This window comes from Macrobrachium nipponense, chromosome 33 (genome assembly GCF_015104395.2).
Source record: "Macrobrachium nipponense isolate FS-2020 chromosome 33, ASM1510439v2, whole genome shotgun sequence".
Lineage (NCBI taxonomy): Eukaryota > Metazoa > Arthropoda > Malacostraca > Decapoda > Palaemonidae > Macrobrachium > Macrobrachium nipponense.
Genome location: NC_087219.1, coordinates 1,280,908 through 1,293,407, shown reverse-complemented (window position 1 = coordinate 1,293,407; position 12,500 = coordinate 1,280,908).

Below are 12,500 nucleotides of genomic sequence, written 5' to 3'. Positions count from 1 at the left end.
GGTATAATCTAACCCTCCCTTTGGGAGTGCTTTGTCTGGTAAAAAGGAAACGTGTAGCTTTATATAAGTGAGTTAGATTTTGATAACCAAGCTTGTCTTTGGTGTAAAGTTTAATCCTGAATAAACGTTTTATTATAAATTTGGAATCTACTAATATTTGACTTTCATTTCCCCCTATCATTTCCCAGCCAATTTATAGATATGTATGGAATCTGTTGATGAGTTATTGCCATCTGCTCTTTTCTCGTTAATGAATTGTCTCTTTTTACCAAAAGTAATAATAATAATAATAATTCTTTCCAGCTGGTTCCCATTTTTATATGGGGTCGCCGTTTCGGATAAGCGCAAAATAATAATAATAATAATTAATAATAATAATAATAATAATAATAATAATAATAATAATAATAATTGCTAATTCTCCAACTTACAACAAGCTTTCCTTTTGCGCAGAATAGAAGCGACAGGTACAAAACGCCACCCAATCTCTCGGTTACACAATTTTATTCGGCGAGCTTTTCCCACAAGGAAATGGATTAAACACCACTTTTGGAGTTTCGTTCCGCCAAAGTTTCCGAGAGAAGAAGAAGACCCGAGTATTTTTTTTTCTTCTTCTTCTTTTCTTGGACTTTGTTTTGGTCTTCTTCTTCTTCTTCTTCTTCTTCTTTTTCTTCTTCTTTTCTTTCTTCTTCGAGTTGGAGTGATAAAGTAGCTTGAAGATTGTTGGAACTGTTGGTTCTCGGAAGCCTGTTTCCCGTTTCCTGCTTTCTTATTTTGCTGTGGTCCTCTCTCTCTCTCTCTCTCTCTCTCTCTCTCTCTCTCTCTCTCTTTCCTTATCGTGAGGAAGGGCGCTTGGTGGTGGATCCCTCATTCGGTCGAGGTGCTATAGTAGATTCACATCAACCGTGCATTCGATGTCTAGGCCAGTCCCTTACGACGCTCCTGATTGGCTGTTGATAAGCCACTCACAGGGCTGGAAAGTTGGAAACCCTTAGTCTCTCTCGAGAGTTCACATAGGCACGGTGGATTTTCCGCCTCTCCTGAGGGATACGTCTTTCAAAAGTATCCCTCAGGAGAGGTGGTATATACATCATGCCTATGTGAACTCTCTCGACAGAGACTAGAGAGTTTCCAGCCTCGAGATTGGCTTATCAACAGCCAATCAGGTGCGTCGTAAGGGACGTGCCTAGACATCATATGCATGGTTGATGGGAATCTACTATAGTGCTAATGGCGGAAGCTCCTTGGAACGCCGTGTTTAGACTAACAGTAACCCCTCGTGAACCGAAGTATTATATACACCCATTTCTATATCGTGTATTCTACAGATTATTGTAATAAACGATATATTTGCTAAACACGGCGTCCCAAGGAGCTTCGCCATGTTTAGTACTAACACCTCCTCGTAGCTGGCTACGTGTTCACAATACTGTCATTGTTGATGTAGTTATTTATACCGTGGTCATCATTAATATAAATGGGTTATTGATAATTATTTTTCATTATTATAGCTCTCTTCAAAAATAATTGTCCTCAGGCGACAAATTCACCCGGAGGCCATTTTGTCATGGAAAAAAATAATTGCTAACGACAGATTCACTGTAACTTGAAAACAAGCTCTTGAACAATCTCTCGGTGAGGCAGGAAATTCAAACAAATTCTACCTTTTTTTAATTCACGTGTTGTCAGGTTGAGCAGGCAATGTATAATATTATCTCTTTCCTGTGGAAAGTCTTTGGGGGGGAGGGGAAGAAAACATAACATACTTTCAGGCTCCATTATGATGATTGAGTGGCTCGCTCTAGAGCTCATTTGACGGGAGAGCGGATAGACACTTCATTCTTGTGTAGACCAATTCTGTTCGTTTCTCTTTCCCATCCAATTTCTTCCGTTTTTGCACCCGCCAGCGAAAGGGGACGGTAGTTCTGTGTTTGCCCTTCTCTCCGTCCGTCTGTCTGTCTGTTTATCGTCATCGCTTAGCGATGGTTTTGTGTGCTACGCCCGTTGGTGTAAGCCAAAGACCCTATAGCTCTAGCGTAAGACCTTGCGCGTAGCCAGTGCTCACCCCTTAACGGATTTCTGAAAGGAGAGAAAATTACATTGCTGATTTTGAAATTCTGCATTCTCCGAAAAAAGTATTTATTCAAATCCGGAACTAAAATGCATAATAGGACACATGGCGTGAGATATAGACAGATTTTCGTCTCCTGAAGTTAGGGAAACTAGCCAGAAATTTATGTATAATCCACTGAAACATTAAGCACACTCAAGTGTTGTGCTTCTTTGAAGAAGAGAGAGACAGAATTTGGGGAGAAAGAATAGATGTTATTTCTTAAATACTAAATATATATATATATATATATATATATATATATATATATATATATATATATATATATATATATATATATACAGAGAGAGAGAGAGAGAGAGAGAGGAGTGGAAAGAAAATTAATTCCACGGCCCCATCTCCAACGCCACCTACGTTTCTCTGGATTCCTGATTGGTTTGGCCCAGAGATCAATGTTTATAGCCTTACACAGCCAAGGGATCTCACTGTGCGTATGGGCTCCCATATTCCCGAACTGTAACCAAGTACAGGACCTTCCCTTTTGAAAAAAGCGGGACGCCATATCTTAAAAACTAACCATAGAATCTTCTTGAAATTAATCTCATTATGTTTTCCACACCCAAAGGAAATGGAGATGGTAAGTCTGGAGTAACCTAACCTAGGGGCATGGCCAAAAAAAAAAGGGGGCTGGTGCAATACAAGTATACGACTAGGGTTTTTACGGTCGGGCAGCTATGCCTATGGCACGGGTCCTCACCCAGAAAGCCCAAATTGGAACGAGGCAGAGAGAGAAAGCGAGAGAGAGAGGGAGAGAGCAGTAGAAGATAGATTTTATATCATAATTGCAAAGGGCTGCTCTCTCTCTCTCTCTCTCTCTTTTGAGGTTTTATAGTGGGTTGCACCCTTTCAGTTGTTAAGGTACGGCTATGGCGGTAACGACTGTTTTTTTTTTTTTTTTTTTTTTTCTGGAGGTACCTCAGCTAGGTGAAACGGCTTAATATTCTAATATAAAAGAATAGAATTAATATTATTTTAATAAGTATCAGTACAGTATTTTCTATTTTAATAAGAATAGAATTAACATTATTTTAATAAGTATCAGTATAGTATTTTCTATTTTAATTAGAATACAGTATTTTCTATCTTAATAAGTAATCAGTACAGTATTTTCTATTTTAATAAGAATAGAATTAATACTATTTTAATAAGTATCAGTACAGTATTTTCCTGAACTAACGCTATATTTTATTCCTATTTTTTTACGACAGTGTCCCCCATTTACAACAAGAATGTCTATCAGCTAAAAAGACCCACCCACAGAAAAGTCGACCAAAACCCATCACGGAACATCAGGAGGTCATAATCTCCCTCTTTCTAACGCCAGCCACGATCTGCGTTCGATAACTTTTGACCTGATGGACGAAATCGTCAAATTTACGGCTGATGCAAAGTCATATGATCGTTCCAACGCCTCCATACTTCACAGGCGACGCGATTTGCAGCCAACGGGAACAACACGAAACCACAGGCCTTTTCACGACGGTAAATCGCGGATAATGAATATCCCGCGATAATGACCTCAGGGCCCAGTTGATTATATTCGGGTAACTAGTCCAACGGACGACCAGTGAGAAGTCGATCTTTGATGGCGTTTTGTAAAGGAATAGCGGCCGTTTCTGTCGTGTCAGATTCAAGACGGTGCAAAATTCGATCAAATAATCGAGGAAATAAGGACTTTTTTTTAAATCTAAGCAGAGCCAGCATAGGTATCTTTCCGACCAAACAAGGAGAACAGAATTAAGAACAATTAAAGTAAACCTCGGCGCAGTCGAGGTTTCTATACAACTTATAAATGCCGTATAAAACCATCATCTATGACCGGTAACGTTTCAGTTACTCGCCAGATGCGGTAGAGTGAGGTAGCGTCCCATGCCTCCGTAAAGTGATGCCAGATGCACGATTCATACTGACTTTAACCTTAAATAAAATAAAATCTACTGAGGTTATAGGGTTGCAATTTGGTATGTTTGATGATTGGAGGGTGGACTATCAACATACGAATTTGCAGCCGTCTAACCTGAGTAGTATTTTTAGATCTGAGGGCGGACAGAATAAAATGGGACGGACGGACAGACAAAGCCGGCACGAAATGGAGGCTTCAGAGAAGTATGCCTAGAATATCTGATTTATCCGACCAAGATAGAACTGAAAGTTTGATGTTTAAGAAAGTTTTGTTGAGAGAGAAGAAGGGGGGTAACTACTAACTAGTTGTAACCAAAATGAGATCTAACCAAAATGAGATCTTTTGAAATACCACTTTAATCATTTTGCTGCTCATTGAAAATTCTCCCGTGACTTAATTCTTGAAACAAAGCATATCGAATACGAATCCTGTCCATAGCAAGAGTTTCTTTTCAGAGAACTGCCCCCAATAGCTTGAAATTTTCTGAAGTTGTCGTTTAAGTGTATGCAGAGAACTGTCCCTGTAAACAAGCAGATCTGAGTCTCACTAAGTGAAACTGTTCGTAAAGAACAATCCAAAGCAACAAGTCGTTTTGCCTCTTGTTTAAATGAATATATGTGTATATATATGTGTGCGTATTATATATAAACTATATATATATATATATACATACATATATATGTCGATAAATTCTTCTGTTAAGAGAGGATACGTCTCAAGTATAAAAGCCCCATTAAAACACTCTGGTTTAAAGCTTAAGGACTATATTTCGGTGGACTGCTTGAAACGGGCGTTTTAATGGGCCTTTTATACTTGAGAAATACATATATATATATATATATATATATATATATATATAATATATATATATATACTTATATATATATATATATATATATATATATATATATATATATTATGTGTGTGTGTGTGTGTGTGTGTGTGTGTGTGTATATATATAACCAAACCCCATCATCTTGAAGGAAACAAGATGCAAATGAATATTCGCGTGATAAAAAAAAAAAGCAAAAAAATAATGTTTATCACAGACCTCATCTCGATTTCTGGTCATAAAGGTGCTCCCTCATTACTCCCCGAAGATCTTCATCTTAATATTCAAAGGCAGTCGTCTGGAAGAGGCGGAGACCACTCGGGTGATATAGGTCCTATAAATAGGCCGGCTATCTCTCTCTCTCTCTCTCTCTCTCTCTCTCGGGCGTATCACATATCACTGGATTATTTACACTTGATGGTACTCGTAGCTGAAACACCAACTGATTTATCGCTTACTCGGGGAGTAAGCCCACAAACTACTTTGTTGTTGGGGCGGGGGCGGGATTTGGGTAGGTAGGCCCAATGGAAGAACCTAAAAAGTTTTTGAGTTAAAGATGCCGGAATTTAAAGATATTTATTTATGATATATTTATTAGAACGAAAATACAAAATAATAAATAAAGTGCTTGTTAAACAGTACAGACAATTATTTGTAATAAAATATAGCGTATTTATTTTAATTTTCGTTGGTGAAACAACCTGCTATTTGACCATAGATTTTTGCACGCGCCACAAGTAAGCTGGAAGTCGGATCACGCCTGTTGCACTTGATGGAGTGGTGAATTGTGATGAATAACTCCTGCCATAGAAATAGTAGAAGTACTAGCAACAGAAGTAGCAGAAAACAATTTGCAGGTTAGAAAAGCCGCCAGTGCACCTCATGCTCACATCGGTGCAGTTCCTGTATCACACAGTACGTAGTGCACTGCTCATCACTTATCTGCGTCATGTTATACTTTCTGCTGACAAGTGCTACTTGTCACTCCATCAATTCCCATAGTCAATCAAAGACTGAGGAATGACCGTCTTCATCATGTCAAGAATGTTGAGTGTCATTTATTATCCTCACTTTCTTTCACTTGTTACAAAGATGCTCTCTCTCTCTCTCTCTCTCTCTCTCTCTCTCTCTCTCTCTCTCTCTCTTCATTATCATTCTGTTAGTCTACTTTACCTGTTGTCCGTATTTTTCCTACTTTCTCCACCTGTGTATGTTTCTTTTTTACGCCTTTAATTCTTGCAAATCTAGCAACCAATTCCGCCAAGAGAGTGTGACTTTAGAAAGTCGCCGCTCATTTGTTCATGTCCAAATGATTGTATTCGCTCGACGTGTGAGAATGAAAGTTTGCCGCCTTGGCAGACACGACCACAAAACCTCTGACAGTCATAAATAATTTCCACATAAATCTTATGCTTTCGTCAGATGTGCTCCTACATATAATGTACACTTTTTTCCTTCTTGTCTTCGTGTAAAGAGTCTGTGTAACCCTTTTTCGTTATACTTCGTTGATTTGTAATGTTCATCTTTTGTCGTATCATTGTATATAGAAAAAAGGAAAACAATTAATCTGACGGATTTGTTGACCATGCAAATATATGCAAATTCTGAAAGAATATTCGGCCACACAAGAGAAGCCCTTGTTAAGTCTATGTTGCTTGTATTTAAACCAAAACATTGAATTGAATTGAATATAGATTTTAGGCCAAAACCCAAGAACTGAGACCAATGAGGTCATTCAGCGCTGAAACACTATGGATCAGTCGCGAGGAGCGGGTAGAAAGTAAGATGGAAGACAGGGAATATGAAAGGAGGTACACTGCAAAGAACCTTATGTAACGTCTACAGTGCACCGCACGTAGCTTTGTTTATAAACTGATGTGTGTGTGTGTGTTGGGGGTGTGGGGGAGGGGTGCTGGAAAGGATTTGGATTCGTTAACGAAAAGTGTCCCCTAGTTATTCCTTCCAGGGAAAACTAGTTTCCACCGGAAAGAAGAACCAGTGTCCCCTGGAAAGAAGGTTTCCCCTGGAAGGGAGAACCAGTTTCCCCTGGAAAGAAGTTTCCCCTGGAAGGAAGAACCAGTTTCCCCTGGAAAGAAGTCTCCCCTGGAAGGAAGAACCAGTTTCCCTTGGAAAGAAGACCCAGTATCCACTGGTTCCTCTGGAGAGAAGAATCAGTTTCCCCTGGAAAGAAGAACTAGTGCAGTTTCCCCTGGAAAGAAGAACTGGAGAGCAGAACCAGGGTTCCCTGGAAAGAAGACACAGTTTCCCCTGGAAACAAGAGCCAGTGACCCTAATTTCCCCTGGAAAGAAGAACCTGTTTGGAAAGAAGAACCAGTGTTCCCTGGAAGGAAGAAACAGTTTCCCCTGGAAAGAAGAACCAGTGTCCCCTGGTTCCCCTGGAAAGAAGAACCTGTTTGGAAAGAAGAACCAGTGTCCCCTGGATGGAAAACCCAGTTTCCCCTGGAAGGAAGAGCCAGTGTTCCCTGGATGGAAGAGCCAGTTTCCCCTGGAAGGAAGACCCAGTTTCCCCTGGATGGAAGAGCCAGTTTCCCCTGGAAGGAAGAATGATCCGGAGAAACCTGAGAGGCATTCCGCATCCTCTTTGGCAATGCAGCCAGCTGGCTGGTTTATAATCCAAGATATGATGGCGCTTGATTCCCCACCTTTGCCAGTCTTGCCTGAAAAATATCCTGACATCACTGGTCATGTTTTTGCTCGAGGAAGTCCCTCGTTTCTTATCGGGCGAAGGTAAACGGAGGTAAATCACCCGGAAGAGCCTGGGAAAACCGCTTGAGGTCCTTTGAATTGAAAGCCTTTACTGCAGAGGACTTGGATGAGGATTTATCAAATCGTAAATATCGCCCTTGACATATCGGGAGCGACCACGGATATTTCGGTTTGGAGTCGAATGGCCCGCTGCATTTCCGACTGGGAATTCCGTTTGACGGTCAATCAGCGTTGAAAGTGAGCCGGAATTCCATCGCTCTTCACTATATATATATACGTATATATACTCTTTCGGCTATTTCCGATTTACCCTGAATTAAAAAGGGGCCTGTGGATGTGGAAAGTCCGAGGATTAAATTGGTTTATTTTTCTTTTCATTTTTTAGCTATCTCCCTTGCTTGTAGAGAGACAGACAGACAGACAGATGTCGCTGGTTCGCGTCTCCACCAGGGCTATGAATTGAAAGCAACGTTCTTTGGAAGCTTGAATTTCAATTCAGTGGCCGCTTTGATGTGTTTGCTCCATGCGGACAGGTTTTGTCTACTGAAATAATAGCAATAATACTACCTCCTCAGAAGCTAAGCTTCACCCTGTCTCTCTACCAAACATGCTACTTTAGTTTCTACAAGCCAGGGCTACATACGGGCGTGAGGATGGCAAGCACGTCTTGCTTTGCAGTTTCGGAAATGATCTTCACGCCGTCATTTCATTTCTGCGATGTGTTTAACGTCGGTCTTTCCCCGTTTTGCTCCTTTTAGAAGCAAAATGCAGCACTGTGACAGTACCTTTAAAAGTTGATTCAAAGTAGATCCAGATTTTTTTAGGAATTTCGGATAAAACCCAAAGCTGAGTTTATGTGATCATAATTTTTGTCGCATCGATGGTGCCAGACCTTGGGCTTCTCTCTCTCTCTCTCTCCTCTCTCTCTCTCTCTCTCTCCTCTCTCTCTCTCTCTCTCTGCCCGAGTTTCTAGTCTGTTTCATTTTTTTTTTAACTTACTGTTCAGGTTCCTGTAAACTTACTCCCAAAAGCTCCCCTCTCCATGCATTTTATTTTGAAACACAACCATACCTCTACAGCTCACTGTTCCCTACTCTCTCTCTCTCTCTCTCTCTCTCTCTCTCTCTCTCTCTCTCTCTCTCTCTCTCTCTCTCTCTGTGTGTTCCTTCTCATCCGGCCTCACGCGATTTTAAAATTCGTGGTAAACGTCATAACACACTACTCTTGTTCAAACTCGCTAATTTTTTTCTGAATACTGAATTCTTCATTTTCTGTCAAATTTGTCCTCCCGCTGATATTCACGACTCCAGTCGTTTACAACTTGCTTTAAAATTCTCCTGTAAGTCACGCATTCCTCAACTCCCACTAAATAGTATTACTAAGGGTCAGGCAGCTACTGCACTGCACACCCAGTGATGCCCTGCTTCGAAAGCACTGGGAACAGACCACTCGGAATGCAAACCGTTTATTTTTTTATAATCTTTCGCCTGATGTGCTTGGCTTGACGAGAGAGGTTGTAAACCTTGTAGTTTCTCCGTTGATATATATGTTCGTAAACACAGTGTCCATGGTAGAAAGCCAAACTGTTCCACCATATGAGACACGTACCATAAATTATCTGTTCATATCAAACATTTTCCTAGTCTTTCAGTTACGTTTTTCATCTTTTTTTATAACGTTTTTCATCTTTTTTATCACCATACTTCCAGCTCGACCGAAGGTTATGTCCCATTCCATTTCTTGTTTTTATATTTTTCCCTCCATGACAAAACAAACGATGAAACTAATCTCGGGGCAGTATGAAAGATCCACCACCTGTAAATACCGGCCATTAAGCCAAGTTCGAAAACTTTTATCCAAGCGTACGATACAACGAAACCACATGATTTGCGTATCAATGCTCGATAGCTCGGTTTTATGGATGACACGATCTGAAAAAAGGGAGTTTATATTTGGGTTCCCATTCCTTTTTATTTATTTATTGATTGATTCATTCGCAGGCTGACTAACCTAGCGACGTCAGGGGATAACAGACTGACATCAGAAGCGAAAGGAATGTCGTGGGGGCTGACGGAGGGCTAATGACATTTGCCAGTCCCTGGTAATGGCCAGGTAAATAAAGACTGATGAAGAGCGACTTTATCATGTTACGATTCCGCTCAGAGGGTATTTATGAGCTATTGTCCCAATATACTCTCTCTCTCTCTCTCTCTCTCTCTCTCTCTCTCTCTCTCTCCCCGGGTTCATATTCGAAGGCAATCAAGGGAAACGGATGAAGGCCATTTTTGTGATAGGCTGCATCATGGCGCCCTGCATCTCCCTCGCACTGATCTGTCACACTGTCAATATCGCTCGGCATCGAGATCCGCTTCAAAGCGAGAGCCGTTCTAAATGATCTTTATATTTACCTCCTGGGGGTATATCCTAGGTAGTAGTGACCCCCCAAGGATTTTCGGGGGTCGTTATCTAGGGCTATTTCTCTGTGGGGTCATCATCATCTCTAGGATATTTTGCAGTCTTTTGTTTTTGTTTTGTTTTTACGTTTTTACGATGATCCCCAACGGTCTTGTGCTTAACACGAAGCAAAGGTGGGTATACATACCGAGTTAAAACACTTGTGGGTCACTACTTCAGAAAGATCCACCTCCTGTAACTAAGTTAGCAGGAATTTATGCCCTCGCTCGTGTAGGTGGGTGGGTGTCTGTATGTGTTAGCAAGGGGAACAAAAATTTTGTTAAACTTGCCTGATATATTTTTGGATTTCGTAAGACAAACCTATGGGACAGATGTCAGTAACGTCTTCCAGTTTTGACAGATTGTATGTTTGTCAAAGTCAATAATGATGCGCATACTATAGTAGATTCACATCAACCCTGCATTTGATGTCTAGGCCACTCCCTTACAAAGCTCCTGATTGGCTGTTGATAAGCCAATCGCAGGGCTGGAAACTCTCAGTCTCTCTCGAGAGTTCACGTGGGTAAGATCTACGTGTCCATCTCTCCTGAGGGATACGTCTTTCAAAAGTATCCCTCAGGAGAAGTGGAACATACATCCTGCCTATGTGAACTCTCTCAAGAGACTGAGTTTCCAGCCCTGTGATTGCCATTTCAACAACCAATCAGGTTGTTGAAATGGCAATCACAGGTTCCATTTTCTGTAGTTAACAGAATCCTGAACACATACTTGTGGTTCATTGTGGCAAAACAAATTCGTCGTTCGACCCCAGGAGCCTAGAAGTGCGGCTGTGTGGCTTCTTTCTAATATAATAATAATAATGATAATAGGTTTTGTTAAAAATGGTTGCTGCTTCTCTATTTTTCTGATGACGGCTTTCTCGTTGTTGCTTAGACTGGCGAGCAACGCACCAAAGGGCTTGGTAAAATCCGGTTGAGTCATTTTGGTTTATTATTGCTTATACAATTCTCTTTCTCTCTCTCTCTCTCTCTCTCTCTCTCTCTCTCTCTCTCTCCAACGCGACGTTTCGTCCTGATCCACGGAACATTATCCAGCGATGACTGCTGAGGGACTGAATTTCAGTGGCGAGTCCTTCTCCTTATATGATGATGTGGGCTCTCAAGTACGGTCTGGAGAACCTCTCCGACAGGTCGAATTTTCATTGGTTCCTGGGAAGGTGACTCTTACGGCGCGCATTTTCGAGTCTTGCGGACCTACTGAGGCGGGGAATATCACTGGGAGCCTCTTGATTGGCTTCTACTTGAGTGACGTCACCCCCTGGTATTATTATCATAATGTGCTTCACGTCCGGTGTTGTTTGTTTCATGCGCGCTGGTACTTTCGCTGGAGGGGGGAGAGGGGCATGGTCCTCCTCACACACGTCGGTATCAGGAACGCTTCTTGAGTGGTATTAAGGGGAGGCTTTTGCTCAAGAATAAGCAGCATCTCAAGGAGGCGTAGACGTCGTGGGTCAGGGGTGACGTCACTCAGGTAGTAGCCAGTCAAGAGGCTACCAGTGATATTCCCTGCCTGATAAGGTCTGCAAAACTCGAAAACGCGTGCCATATGGGTCACCTTCCCAGGAACCAATGAAAACTCGGCCTGTCTGAGAGGTTCTCCAGACCGTACTCAAGATCCCACAACATCATCATATAAGGAGAAGGACTCGCCACTGAAATTCAGTCCCTCAGCAGTCATCGCTGGATAATGTCCCGTGGATCAGGACGAAACGTTGCGTTGGAGAGAGAGAGAGAGAGAGAGAGAGAGAGAGGGAGAGAATTGTATAAGCAATAATAAACCAAAATGACTCAACCGAATTTTACCATGCCCTTTGGTGCGTTGCTCGCCAGTCTAAGCAATAACGAGAAAGAAAAATAGAGAAGACTCTCAACAAAATTAATAGTGCTGAAGCAGCAACCATTTTTAACAAAACCTGTCTACGAGAGTGTCTCCTTCCGAAATAATAATAATAATAATATTAAACAGAAATTTTGTGGTTTCTTTAAAATAAAAATAATCCTCTGGGATTATGATGTCAGAACAGATAGGGTGATACGTGACGTTGATTGACAAAATCAAGAAGAAAGTATCTCTCATTGATGTCGCAATACCATCGGACAGGAGAGTAGAAGAGAAAGAGAGAGAAAAGACTGGTAAGTATCAAGACCTGAAACTAGAAATAAGAAGGATATGGGATATGCCAGTGGAAATTGTACCCATAATCTTAGGAATACTTGGCACGATCCCAAGATCCTTGAAAAGGAAGGAACCTGGAAAAACTAGATGCCGAAGTAGCTCCAGGACTCACGCAGAAGAGTGTGCTCCTAGAAATAGCACACAGTGAGATAAGTGAAGGACTCCTAAGGAGGCGGGATGCAACCCAGAACCCCACACTATAAATACCGCCCAGTTGAATAGAATGACTGTGATATACCAAAAAGAAATATTGATAA